The sequence below is a fragment of the Oncorhynchus gorbuscha genome, linkage group LG18 (assembly GCF_021184085.1).
Source record: "Oncorhynchus gorbuscha isolate QuinsamMale2020 ecotype Even-year linkage group LG18, OgorEven_v1.0, whole genome shotgun sequence".
NCBI lineage: Eukaryota > Metazoa > Chordata > Actinopteri > Salmoniformes > Salmonidae > Oncorhynchus > Oncorhynchus gorbuscha.
The window spans coordinates 39,082,117-39,096,178 of record NC_060190.1 but is presented as its reverse complement, the minus strand read 5'-3'; positions in this window follow the sequence as shown (position 1 = coordinate 39,096,178).

Below are 14,062 nucleotides of genomic sequence, written 5' to 3'. Positions count from 1 at the left end.
GCCTCTAGCTGTTTTCTTAGAAATTCTAGGGACAATTAGGAGGCCTGCGTCTTGTGACCGTAGCGTACGTGTAGGTATGTACGGCAGGACCAAATCAGAGAGATAGGTAGGAGCAAGCCCATGTAAATGCTTTGTAGGTTAGCAGTAAAACCTTGAAATCAGCCCTTGCTTTGACAGGAAGCCAGTGTAGGGAGGCTAGCACTGGAGTAATATGATCAAATGTTTTGGTTCTAGTCAGGATTCTAGCAGCCGTATTTAGCACTAACTGAAGTTTATTTAGTGCTTTATCCGGGTAGCCGGAAAGTAGAGCATTGCAGTAGTCTAACCTAGAAGTAAAAAAAGCATGGATTAATTTTTCTGCATCATTTTTGGACAGAAAGTTTCTGATTTTTGCTATGTTACGTAGATGGAAAAAAGCTGTCCTTGAAATGGTCTTGATATGTTCTTCAAAAGAGAGATCAGGGTCCAGAGTTACGCCGAGGTCCTTCACAGTTTTATTTGAGACGACTGTACAACCATTAAGATTAATTGTCAGATTCAACAGAAGATCTCTTTGTTTCTTGGGACCGAGAACAAGCATCTCTGTTTTGTCCGAGTTTAAAAGTAGAAAGTTTGCAGCCATCCACTTCCTTATGTCTGAAACACATGCTTCTAGCAAGGGCAATTTTGGGGCTTCACCATGTTTCATTGAAATGTACAGCTGTGTGTCATCCGCATAGCAGTGAAAGTTAACATTATGTTTTCGAATAACATCCCCAAGAGGTAAAATATATAGTGAAATCTATAGTGGTCCTAAAACGTAACCTTGAGTAACACAGAAATTTACAGTTGATTTGTCAGATGACAAACCATTCACAGAGACAAACTGATATCTTTCCGACAGATAAGATCTAAAACAGGCAAGAACTTGTCCATGTAGACCAATATGGGTTTCCAATCTCTCCAAAAGAATGTGGTGATCGATGGTATCAAAAGCAGCACTAAGGTCTAGGAGCACGAGGACAGATGCAGAGCCTCGGTCCGGTGCCATTAAAATGTCATTTACCACCTTCACAAGTGCCGTCTCAGTGTTATGATGGGGTCTAAAACCAGACTGAAGCATTTCGTATACATTGTTTGTCTTCAGGAAGGCAGTGAGTTGCTCAGCAACAGCCTTTTCTAAAATTTTTGAGAGGAATGGAAGATTCGATATAGGCCGATAGTTTTTTATATTTTCTAGGTCAAGGTTTGGCTTTTTCAAGAGAGGCTTTATTACTGCCACTTTTAGTGAGTTTGGTACACATCCGGTGGATAGAGAGACGTTTATTATGTTCAACATAGGAGGGCCAAGCACAGGAAGCAGCTCTTTCAGTAGTTTAGTTTGAATAGGGTCCAGTATGCAGCTTGAAGGTTTAGAGGCCATGATTATTTTCATCATTGTGTCAAGAGATATAGTACTAAAACACTTGAGCGTCTCTCTTGATTCTAGTTCCTGGCAGAGTTGTGCAGACTCAGGACAACTGAGCTTTGAAGGAATACGCAGATTTAAAGAGGAGTCCGTAATTTGCTTTCTAATAATCATTATCTTTTCCTCAAAGAAGTTCATGAATTTATCACTGCTAAAGTGAAAGTCATCCTCTCTTGGGGAATGCTGCTTTTTAGTTAGCTTTGCGACAGTATCAAAAAGGAATTTCGGATTGTTCTTATTTTCCTCAATTAAGCTAGAAAAATAGGATGATCGAGCAGCAGTAATGGCTCTTCGGTACTGCACGGTACTGTCTTTCCAAGCCAGGCGGAAGACTTCCAGTTTGGTGTGCCGCCATTTCCGTTCCAATTTTCTGGAAGCTTGCTTTGTACTCTATTACTAGGCCTATGTACTCTATTACTAGGCCTATGTACTCGATTACTAGGCCTATGTACTCTATTACTAGGCCTATGTACTCTATTACTAGGCCTATGTACTTTATGAAAGCCCATAATACAATCATTCCAGTGCATGCATACAGTATACCAACACATGGCTAATAACCTCAAATGTAACTTCAACCTGAAACCTAAACTGAGCAGATTTAAAAGACAAACCATGTTGGGGGTTAACAGAATATGAATATGATAATCCAATCATTTTACATAACTCCTCTTCCCCTGCCTCCATTGTCCTTATTTTAACAAATAAAAGGCCACACCCATTGACCTCTTGCTTTGTCTGATTCTAACTATTTTTAATGTACTGCCATGAAAGTCCAGAGGGTGTGAAACTCAATTATCCCTGGTATTGTTAATGAGGGACAATTCAATTCACAACCTCAGAACAGGAAAAATACTTTCACATCTCCATCGGCTTTTGTGGGTATCAAACAAATATGAACTCCAGCACCGTACCTGCGTCAATATACTTTATTTATACAATGGGTGGGTCTAATCCTGAATGCTGATTGGTTAAAACCTCATTCCAGCCTGTGTCTAATTCCACAAGTTACCACCAGCTAAATGTATTACGTTAACATTTATTCTGTTCCATCTGACTGCGCAATCCACTGTCTCATCAGCCCAGCCAGGCACTTTGTGAACTTCATCTCCACCATAAAAAGCATCGAGACATTATCTTACATTTCTTTTAGACTAACATTTTGTTTTCAACAGTGGAGATTTGTATAAACCTTACGAACAACTCCCGTGACAATATATTCGCTAAACACCGGCTTCTCTGGCAATGTCACTTAAATAAATAAAAACAGCGGGGGTTTTTTTTCTAGTCAAACACATAAGAACATTTCCTAAGAAAACTACCCCCTATGATGTTCTAGGATGTTATATGCTATCCATGAACTGATTAACTTAATGTGATTACTGTATATTGTGCCAATTCCAAACAGTAATATTTTGTTCCAAATAGCAACCAATTCCCTACATAGTGCACTACTTTTGACCAGTGCCCTAATCTGCTCAGACCCCAACCAAGGAACATCAAAAGTCGTGCTATAAATTCACAGACAACACAAAGATTCCTTGATGCCCTTCCAGACTCCCTCTGCCACCCAAGGACGCCAGAGGACAAAATTTTAACCACCTAACTGAGGATCTCAATTTAACCTTGCGCAATACCCTAGATGCAGTTGCACCCCTAAAAACTAAAAAAATGTCTCATAAGAAACTAGCTCCATGGTACACAGAAAATTTGAGCTCTGAAGCAAGCTTCCAGAAAATTGAACGGAAATGGCGCCACACCAAACTGGAAGTCTTCCGACTAGCTTGGAAGGATGGTACCGTGCAGTACCTAAAGAGCCCTTACTGCTGCTCGATCGTCCTATTTTTCTAACTTAATTGAGGAAAATAAGAACAATCCGAAATTCCTTTTTGATACTGTGGCAAAGCTAACTAAAAAGCAGCATTCCCCAAGAGAGGATGACTTGCACTTTAGCAGTGATAAATTCATGAACTTCTTTGAGGAAAAGATTATGATTATTAGAAAGCAAATTACGGACTCCTCTTTAAACCTGCGTATTCCTCCAAACCTCAGTTGTCCTGAGTCTGCACAACTCTGCCAGGACCTAGGATCAAGAGAGACGCTCAAGTGTTTTAGTACTATATCTCTTGACACAATGATGAAAATAATCATGGCCTCTAAACCTTCAAGCTGTATACTGGACCCTATTCCAACTAAACTACTGAAAGAGCTGCTTCCTGTGCTTGGCCCTCCTATGTTGAACATAATAAACGGCTCTCTATCCACTGGATGTGTACCAAACTCACTAAAAGTGGCAGTAATAAAGCCTCTCTTGAAAAAGCCAAACCTTGACCCAGAAAATATAAAAAACTATCGGCCTATATCGAATCTTCCATTCCTCTCAAAGATTTTAGAGAAGGCTGTTGCGCAGCAACTCACTGCCTTCCTGAAGACAAACAATGTATAGGAAATGCTTCAGTCTGGTTTTAGACCCCATCATAGCACTGAGACGGCACTTGTGAAGGTGGTAAATGACATTTGATGGCATCGGACCGAGGCTCTGCATCTGTCCTCGTGCTCCTAGACCTTAGTGCTGCTTTTGATACCATCGATCACCACATTCTTTTGGAGAGATTGAAACCCAAATTGGTCTACACGGACATGTTCTGGCCTGGTTTAGGTCTTATCTGTCGGAAAGATATCAGTTTGTCTCTGTGAATGGTTTGTCCTCTGACAAATCAACTGTACATTTCGGTGTTCCTCAGAAAGGTTCTGTTTTAGGACCACTATTGTTTTCACTATATATTTTACCTCTTGGGGATGTTATTCGAAAACATAATGTAAACTTTCACTGCTATGCGGATGACACACAGCTGTACATTTCAATGAAACATGGTGAAGCACCAAAATTGCCCTCGCTAGAAGCATGTGTTTCAGACATAAGGAAGTGGATGGCTGCAAACTTTCTACTATTAAACTCGGACAAAACAGAGATGCTTGTTCTAGGTCCCAAGAAACAAAGAGATCTTCTGTTGAATCTGACAATTAATCTTAATGGTTGTACAGTCGTCTCAAATAAAACTGTGAAGGACCTCGGCGTTACTCTGGACCCTGATCTCTTTTTGAAGAACATATCAAGACCATTTCGATGACAGCTTTTTTCCATCTACGTAACATTGCAAAAATCAGAAACTTTCTGTCCAAAAATGATGCAAAAAAATTAATCCATGCTTTTGTCACTTCTAGGTTAGACTACTGCAATGCTCTATTTTCCGGCTACCCGGATAAAGCACTAAATAAACTTCAGTTAGTGCTAAATACGGCTGCTAGAATCTGACTAGAACCAAAAAATTTGATCATATTACTCCAGTGCTAGCCTCCTACACTGGCTTCCTGTCAAAGCAAGGGCTGATTTCAAGGTTTTACTGCTAACCTACAAAGCATTACATGGGCTTGCTCCTACCTACCTCTCTGATTTGGTCCTGCCATCATACCTATACAACCACGCTACGGTCACAAAGCACCAAGGCCTCCTAATTGTCCCTAGAATTTCTAAGCAAACAGCTGGAGGCAGGGCTTTCTCCTTAGAGCTCCATTTTTATGGAACGGTCTGCCTACCCATGTCAGAGACGCAAACCGGTCTCAACCTTTAAGTCTTTACTGAAGACTCATCTCTTCAGTGGGTCATATGATTGAGTGTAGTCTGGCCCAGGAGTGGGAAGGTGAACGGAAAGGCTCTGGAGCAACGAACCGCCCTTGCTGTCTCTGCCTGGCCGGTTCCCCGTTTTCCACTGGGATTCTCTGCCTCTAACCCTGTTACGGGGCTGAGTCACTGGCTTGCTGGGGCTCTCTCGTGCCGTCCCTGGGGGATCGTCACCTGGGTGGGTTGATTCACTGTTGTGGTCGGCCTGTCTGGGTTCCCCCACCCCTTGGGTTGTACCGTGTCGGAGATCTTTGTGGGCTATACTCGGCCTTGTCTCAGGATGGTAAGTTGGTGGTTGAAGATTTCCCTCTAGTGGTGTGGGGGCTGTGCTTTGGCAAAGTGGGTGGGGTTATATCCTTCCTGTTTGGCCCTGTCGTGGGGTGTCCTCGGATGGGGCCACAGTGTCTCCTGACCCCTCCTGTCTCAGCCTCCAGTATTTATGCTGCAGTAGTTTATGTGTAGGGGGCTAGGGTCAGTTTGTTTATCTGGAGTACTTCTCCTGTCCTATTCGGTGTCCTGTGTAAATCTAAGTGTGCGTTCTCTAATTCTCTCCTTCTCTCTTTCTTTCTCTCTCTCGGAGGACCTGAGCCCTAGAACCATGCCCCAGGACTACCTGACATGATGACTCCTTGCTGTCCCCAGTCCACCTGGCCATGCTGCTGCTCCAGTTTCAACTGGCCTGGGCCCTAGGACCATGTCCCAGGACTACCTGACATGAGGACTCCTTGCTGTCCCCAGTCCACCTGGCCATGCTCCTGCTCCAGTTTCAACTGTTCTGCCTTACTATTATTCAACCATGCTGGTCATTTATGAACATTTGAACATCTTGGCCACGTTCTGTTATAATCTCCACCTGGCACAGCCAGAAGAGGACTAGCCACCCCACATATGCTCTCTCTAATTCTCTCTTTCTTTCTCTCTCTCGGAGGACCTGAGCCCTAGGACCGTGCCCCAGGACTACCTGACATGATGGCTCCTTGCTGTCCCCAGTCCATCTGACTGTGCTGCTGCTCCAGTTTCAACTGTTCTGCCTTATTATTATTTGACCATGCTGGTCATTTATGAACATTTGAACATCTTGGTCATGTTCTGTTATAATCTCTACCCGGCACAGCCAGAAGAGGACTGGCCACCCCACATAGCCCGGTTCCTCTCTAGGTTTCTTCCTAGGTTTTGGCCTTTCTAGGGAGTTTTTCCTAGCCACCGTGCTTTTACACCTGCATTGTTTGCTGTTTGGGGTTTTAGGCTGGGTTTCTGTACAGCACTTTGAGATATCAGCTGATGTACGAAGGGCTATATAAATAAATTTGATTTGATTTGATTTGATATTATTACTTGTGTATTTTCATACCAATGTATTCTAAATCATTATTGGCTCAACGCTCCAAGTCTCTAAGAGTCAATGTCCTGTGTTACTGTTGAAAAGTTTGTAAGGTACCCTTTGAAAACTGGCACACAATGTAGAACTGCACTACACACAGAGTGCACTCCACTCCCAGAGCTGAGAAAGTGCAATTTATTTTAGTGGTGGAGGTACAACATGCCTAAAAGCCTTATACTTACAGGAAAAGAAAATAGTGCAATTTAATGGCAAATTGTGCGAAATGGATGTGTTTATTCCATTAAAACAAAGCACAGCTACCATACAGGGTCAGTGGGACTACTGAATGTGTCAGCGGTGTTGTTTGTCACTCAGCCAGTGTCTGAAAATAGATATTTACTTTGTGCTGTTGTGAAAAGAACTCCAGGTGACTCACAGTCCTCTCTAGTTTTCCTCCTTCAATTGACCACAACAGGTCTGCTTTGTGTCTGATTAAACATTTTGTTTCCTATCCCTCACGCTCTCTCACATTTCGCTCTTAAGCATAATCAGGATGCAGAGAACGTCATAGAAAATGCTGCCAATCTTTCCCCTCAAAAATAAACCTCAAAAATACATTTCTTGAACACAGGAAACTGAAAAAAAAGTGCTGAAAAAAGCACTGTGATGTCTTCACGACGAAAAGGCCTGCGCTTTCGGCAGGGTGCATGTGAAACCATTTTAGGTGTGTGTGTGTGTGTGTGTGTGTGTGTGTGTGTGTGTGTGTGTGTGTGTGTGTGTGTGTGTGTGTGTGTGTGTGTGTGTGTGTGTGTGTGTGTGTGTGTGTGTGTGTGTGTGTGTGTGTGTGTGTGTGTGTGTGTGTGTGTGTGTGTGGTGTGTGTGTGTGTGAGTGTGTGTAAAAGAGAGGGAGAGAGGGATGTGAGCATTTTAGAGAGAGTTTGATGTCTATTTGAGGGTCAAGGTAGGAAAGAGATTTTCAGATTTAGTCCCACAGGTGGATGGAGAGTAAGGGGGAGTGGGGACGTGACAAGGTTTACCATCTGGGCTTGGATCACAATCACATTCTCACTGGACGTGTGCCAAGGTTTTAAGGTTGTAGAACTGTAAAACATTATCACAGTAAACCTCCACCCTGGAGAATATGTATATCAAAGCACTATCAAACATTATATTTGGCTGTTACAAATTCCAGGAATAAACATTTCGATGAGCAATATACGAAGAGTTATTTCCGAAACGCTATATAAACCAGTTTTTCCACATTTGTGTCTTTCCATCAGAAATGATTGCTTATGGGTACATTCTTCATGTGTGAAAAATAGATTTTTATTCATGGATATATCTCCATTGTTAAGCTGGAATGGGATGATTGTATAATGTATCATTGACTGTGGTTATCTTAAGATGAATGCAGAAACTGTAAGTCGCTCTGGATAAGAGCATCTGCTTAATGGCTGAAGTGTCAAATGTAGATGTTTTACATTCAAATCTAATATTAATGTATCAATTCTCTTAATTAAAAAATATTTTCACCTGTATCATATGTACAGTTCTTTATTAAAAAATGTAGTTACTTGTTACATTTGCCTGTGTAAAACCTAGCTGTACTAATTATTTATCTGAGAGGGAGGTGGATATATAGCCCACCCCCCCTAAGTTTTAGATGCACTATTGTTAAGTGACTGTCCCACTGGATGTCATAAGGTGAATGCACCAATTTGTAAGTCGCTCTGGATAAGAGCGTCTGCTAAATGACTTAAATGTAAATGTAAATGTAAATATAGCATATAGTCTCTCTGCAATGAAACCATCAAATGATAGATTTCAAATAAATATAATATGCCACGATTAGATAGTGAAACAATGATAATCGTTTTAGTGTGTGAAATTTAGCAAAATGGTGTGTCTGGTACTAAAAGCCCTGTCATGTCTGCTCTTAGGAGTGTGTGGAGATATCACACAGTGGCTCCTTTCCTTGCTCCTCACATCTCGCTGAAATTCAACGCTTCTCTCTGAGGTAAAAAAAAAACAAGACAGATTATAGATAACTTTTAGATAACATTCTGTGTCAATTATAGCTCCTACTTTGTTTACACCACCATCAATGCTCCATCATACATATACAACCACAAAGCACCAATATTTACATACAACCACAAAGCACCAACCCTCATATTCAGTATGACCTTTCAAATTAATCTATGCTCTTATCTTGTATCTTCTCTTTTCATCTCTTTGGTTTATTTGTTCTGTCTCCTCTAACGATGCTCTGAACATCCATTAGAGCCAATGTTTTGATGTACTTTTCTGTGGTCAGTCATCCTCTCTTATGATCTGATGGTCTTTGCAGTGATTTACTTTGGTACAGAGTGATGTAGAGAGATATTTGGTCTTTGCTCTGATGATTTTGGTACAGCGTGCTGAAAAAAAAAAAACATCTGTTGGTCTTTGCTGTGATGATTTTGGTACAGAGTGCTGTCATTGGCAAAATCCTATTGCTAAATAGTACCTCTAGAAATATGGAATTACATTTACATTTACATTTAAGTCATTTAGCAGACACTCTTATCCAGAGCGACTTACAAATTGGTGCATTCACCTTATGACATCCAGTGGAACAACCACTTTACAATAGTGCATCTAAATATTTTAAGGGGGGGAGGGGGGGTGAGAAGGATTACTTTATCCTATCCTAGGTATTCCTTAAAGAGGTGGGGTTTCAGGTGTCTCCGGAAGGTGGTGATTGACTCCGCTGTCCTGGCGTCGTGAGGGAGTTTGTTCCACCATTGGGGAGCCAGAGCAGCGAACAGTTTTGACTGAGCTGAGCGGGAACTGTACTTCCTCAGTGGTAGGGAGGCGAGCAGGCCAGAGGTGGATGAACGCAGTGCCCTTATTTGGGTGTAGGGCCTGATCAGAGCCTGGAGGTACTGAGGTGCCGTTCCCCTCACAGCTCCGTAGGCAAGCACCATGGTCTTGTAGCGGATGCGAGCTTCAACTGGAAGCCAGTGGAGAGAGCGGAGGAGCGGGGTGACGTGAGAGAACTTGGGAAGGTTGAACACTAGACGGGCTGCGGCGTTCTGGATGAGTTGTAGGGGTTTAATGGCACAGGCAGGGAGCCCAGCCAACATAAGTTGCAGTAATCCAGACGGGAGATGACAAGTGCCTGGATTAGGACCTGCGCCGCTTCCTGTGTGAGGCAGGGTCGTACTCTGCGGATGTTGTAGAGCATGAACCTACAGGAACGGGCCACCGCCTTGATGTTAGTTGAGAACGACAGTTTGTTGTCCAGGATCACGCCAAGGTTCTTAGCGCTCTGGGAGGAGGACACAATGGAGTTGTCAACCGTGATGGCGAGATCATGGAACGGGCAGTCCTTCCCGGGAGGAAGAGCAGCTCCGTCTTGCCGAAGTTCAGCTTGAGGTGGTGATCCGTCATCCACACTGATATGTCTGCCAGACATGCAGAGATGCGATTAGCCACCTGGTCATCAGAAGGGGAAAGGAGAAGATTAATTGTGTGTCGTCTGCATAGCAATGATAGGAGAGACCATGTGAGGTTATGACAGAGCCAAGTGACTTGGTGTATAGTGAGAATAGGAGAGGGCCTAGAACAGAGCCCTGGGGGACACCAGTGGTGAGAGCGCGTGGTGAGGAGACAGATTCTCGCCACGCCACCTGGTAGGAGCGACCTGTCAGGTAGGACGCAATCCAAGCGTGGGCCGCGCCGGAGATGCCCAACTCGGAGAGGGTGGAGAGGAGAATCTGATGGTTCACAGTATCGAAGGCAGCCGATAGGTCTAGAAGGATGAGAGCAGAGAGAGAGAGTTAGCTTTAGCGGTGCGGAGCGCCTCCGTGATACAGAGAAGAGCAGTCTCAGTTGAATGACTAGTCTTGAAACCTGACTGATTTGGATCAAGAAGGTCATTCTGAGAGAGATAGCGGGAGAGCTGACCAAGGACGGCACGTTCAAGAGTTTTGGAGAGAAAAGAAAGAAGGGATACTGGTCTGTAGTTGTTGACATCGGAGGGATCGAGTGTAGGTTTTTTCAGAAGGGGTGCAACTCTCGCTCTCTTGAAGACGGAAGGGACGTAGCCAGCGGTCAGGGATAAGTTGATGAGCGAGGTGAGGTAAGGGAGAAGGTCTCCGGAAATGGTCTGGAGAAGAGAGGAGGGGATAGGGTCGAGCGGGCAGGTTGTTGGGCGGCCGGCCGTCACAAGACGCGAGATTTCATCTGGAGAGAGAGGGGAGAAAGAGGTCAGAGCACAGGGTAGGGCAGTGTGAGCAGAACCAGCGGTGTTGTTTGACTTAGCAAACGAGGATCGGATGTCGTCGATCTTCTTTTCAAAATGGTTGACGAAGTCATCTGCAGAGAGGGAGGAGGGGGGGAGGAGGATTCAGGAGGGAGGAGAATGTGGCAAAGAGCTTCCTAGGGTTAGAGGCAGATGCTTGGAATTTAGAGTGGTAGAAAGTGGCTTTAGCAGCAGAGACAGAGGAGGAAAATGTAGAGAGGAGGGAGTGAAAGGATGCCAGGTCCGCAGGGAGGCGAGTTTTCCTCCATTTCCGCTCGGCCTTCCGGAGCCCTGTTCTGTGAGCTCGCATTGAGTCGTCAAGCCACGGAGCGGGAGGGGAGGACCGAGCCGGCCTGGAAGATAGGGGACATAGAGAGTCAAAGGATGCAGAAAGGGAGGAGAGGAGGGTTGAGGAGGCAGAATCAGGAGATAGGTTGGAGAAGGTTTGAGCAGAGGGAAGAGATGATAGGATGGAAGAGGAGAGAGTAGCGGGGGAGAGAGAGCGAAGGTTGGGACGGCGCGATACCATCCGAGTAGGGGCAGTGTGGGAAGTGTTGGATGAGAGCGAGAGGGAAAAGGATACAAGGTAGTGGTCGGAGACTTGGAGGGGAGTTGCAATGAGGTTAGTGGAAGAACAGCATCTAGTAAAGATGAGGTCGAGCGTATTGCCTGCCTTGTGAGTAGGGGGGAAGGTGAGAGGGTGAGGTCAAAAGAGGAGAGGAGTGGAAAGAAGGAGGCAGAGAGGAATGAGTCAAAGGTAGACGTGGGGAGGTTAAAGTCGCCCAGAACTGTGAGAGGTGAGCCGTCCTCAGGAAAGGAGCTTATCAAGGCATCAAGCTCATTGATGAACTCTCCGAGGGGACCTGGAGGGCGATAAATGATAAGGATGTTAAGCTTGAAAGGGCTGGTAACTGTGACAGCATGAAATTCAAAGGAGGCGATAGACAGATGGGTAAGGGGAGAAAGAGAGAATGACCACATGGGAGAGATAAGGATCCCTATGCCACCACCCCGCTGACCAGAAGCTCTCGGGGTGTGCGAGAACACGTGGGCGGACGAAGAGAGAGCAGTAGGAGTAGCAGTGTTATCTGTGGTGATCCATGTTTCTGTCAGTGCCAAGAAGTCGAGGGACTGGAGGGAGGCATAGGCTGAGATGAACTCTGCCTTGTTGGCTGCAGATCGGCAGTTCCAGAGGCTACCGGAGACCTGGAACTCCACGTGGGTCGTGCGCGCTGGGACCACCAGATTAGGGTGGCAGCGGCCACGCGGTGTGGAGCGTTTGTATGGTCTGTGCAGAGAGGAGAGAACAGGGATAGACAGACACATAGTTGACAGGCTACAGAAGAGGCTACGCTAATGCAAGGAGATTGGAATGACAAGTGGACTACACGTCTCGAATGTTCAGAATTATAGTTCCTGATGACAGTACGGTAGTAGGATGAGAGGGGATTGTGTGTGTGTGTGTGTGTGTGTGTGTGTGTGTGTGTGTGTGTGTGTGTGTGTGTGTGTGTGTGTGTGTGTGTGTGTGTGTGTGTGTGTGTGTGTGTGTGTGTGTGTGTGTGTGTGTGTGTGTGTGTGTGTGTGTGTGTGTGTGTGTGTGTGTGTGTGTGTGTGAGCTTTCCACATCTGGATTGTGCAACATTTGCCCAATATTATTTTCAAAATTCTTCCAACACTGTCAAATTGGTTGTTGATCATTGCTAGACAACCATTTTCAGGTCTTGCCATTTATTTTCAAGTAGATTTAAGTGAAGACTGTAACTAGGCCACTTGGCCACATTCACTGTCTACTTGGCAAGCAACTCCCGCATAAATGTGGCCTTGTGTTTTAGGTTATCGTCTTGCTGAAAGGTGAATTCATCTTTCAGTCTCTGGTGGAAAGCACACTCAAACAGGTTTTCCTCTAGGATTTTGCCTGTGTTTAGCTCCATTCAGTTTTATGCTGAAAAACTCCCCAGTCCTTAACAATCATAAGTATATACATAACATGATGCAGCCACCACCACGCTTGAAAATATGAAGAGTTGTATTGCCCCAAACATAACACTTTGTATTCAGGACCAAAAAATAATTGCTTTTCCACGTTCTTTGCAGTATTACTTTAGTGCCTTGTTGCAAACAGAATGCATGTTTTGGATTTTTTAAATTCTCTACAGGCTTCCTTCTTTTCATCTGTCAATTAAGTTAGCATTGTGGCGTAACTACAATGTTGTTGAACCATTCTCAGTTTTCTCCTATCACTGCCATTAAACTCTGTAATTGTTTTAAAATCACCATTGGCCTCATGGTGACATCCCTATGCGGTGTCCTTCCTCTTCTGTAACTGAGTTTAGAAGGACGCCTGTATCTTTGTAGTGACTGTAGTATTGATATACCATCCAAAGTGTAATGAATAACATCACCATGTGCTAAAGGATATTCAATGTCGAGGGGAGGGGGGGTCTTTGTTGTTGAATCTGTTTTTGAAATTCACTGCTCGACTGAGGGACCCTGCAGATCATTTTATGTGTGGGGTGCAGAGATGAGGTAGTCATTCAAAAATCATGTTAAACACTATTATTGCACAGAGTGAGCCCATGCAACTTATTTTTACTCCTGAATTTATTTAGGCTTAATTGCCAACAAAGGGGTTGAATACTTATTGACTTAAGGCATGTCAGCTTTTCATTTGTAATTAATTTGTAAAAAATGTCTAAAAACATAATACCGATTTGACATTATGGGTTATTATGTGTAGGCCAGTGACAAACAATTTCAATTTAATTTGATTTTAAATGTAGTAATTCAACAAAACGCGGAAAATGTCAAGGGATGTGAATATTTTCTGAAGGCACTGTATAGGACCTTCCAACCCACTTGATCATTTTTGTATTTTGCACTGACTCTATGCACACTCACAAGACTACACACACACACGCACGCACACACACACACACACACACACACACACACGCACGCACGCACGCACGCACGCACGCACGCACACACACACACACACACACACAACATCCAGTATCCCTGCACATTGTAAATATGGTATTGGAACTGACCCTGGATATAGCTAACTTACTTTCTTGTGTTCTTCTCATTTCTCATATTTATTTGTCGTGTTTTTATTCTACCTTATGTTACATTTAGTACTACATTGATATTGATTACTGCACTGTTGGGAAATAGCTTGCAAGAAAATCATTTCACTGTACTTGACAATAAAACGTGACAATAAAAACTTGAAACTTGATATCAATGGATACCAAATTAATAATGTTCTGTATCAAATCACAGTCTAATAATGATCATATACAGTAAAACCATAAAGTTCCA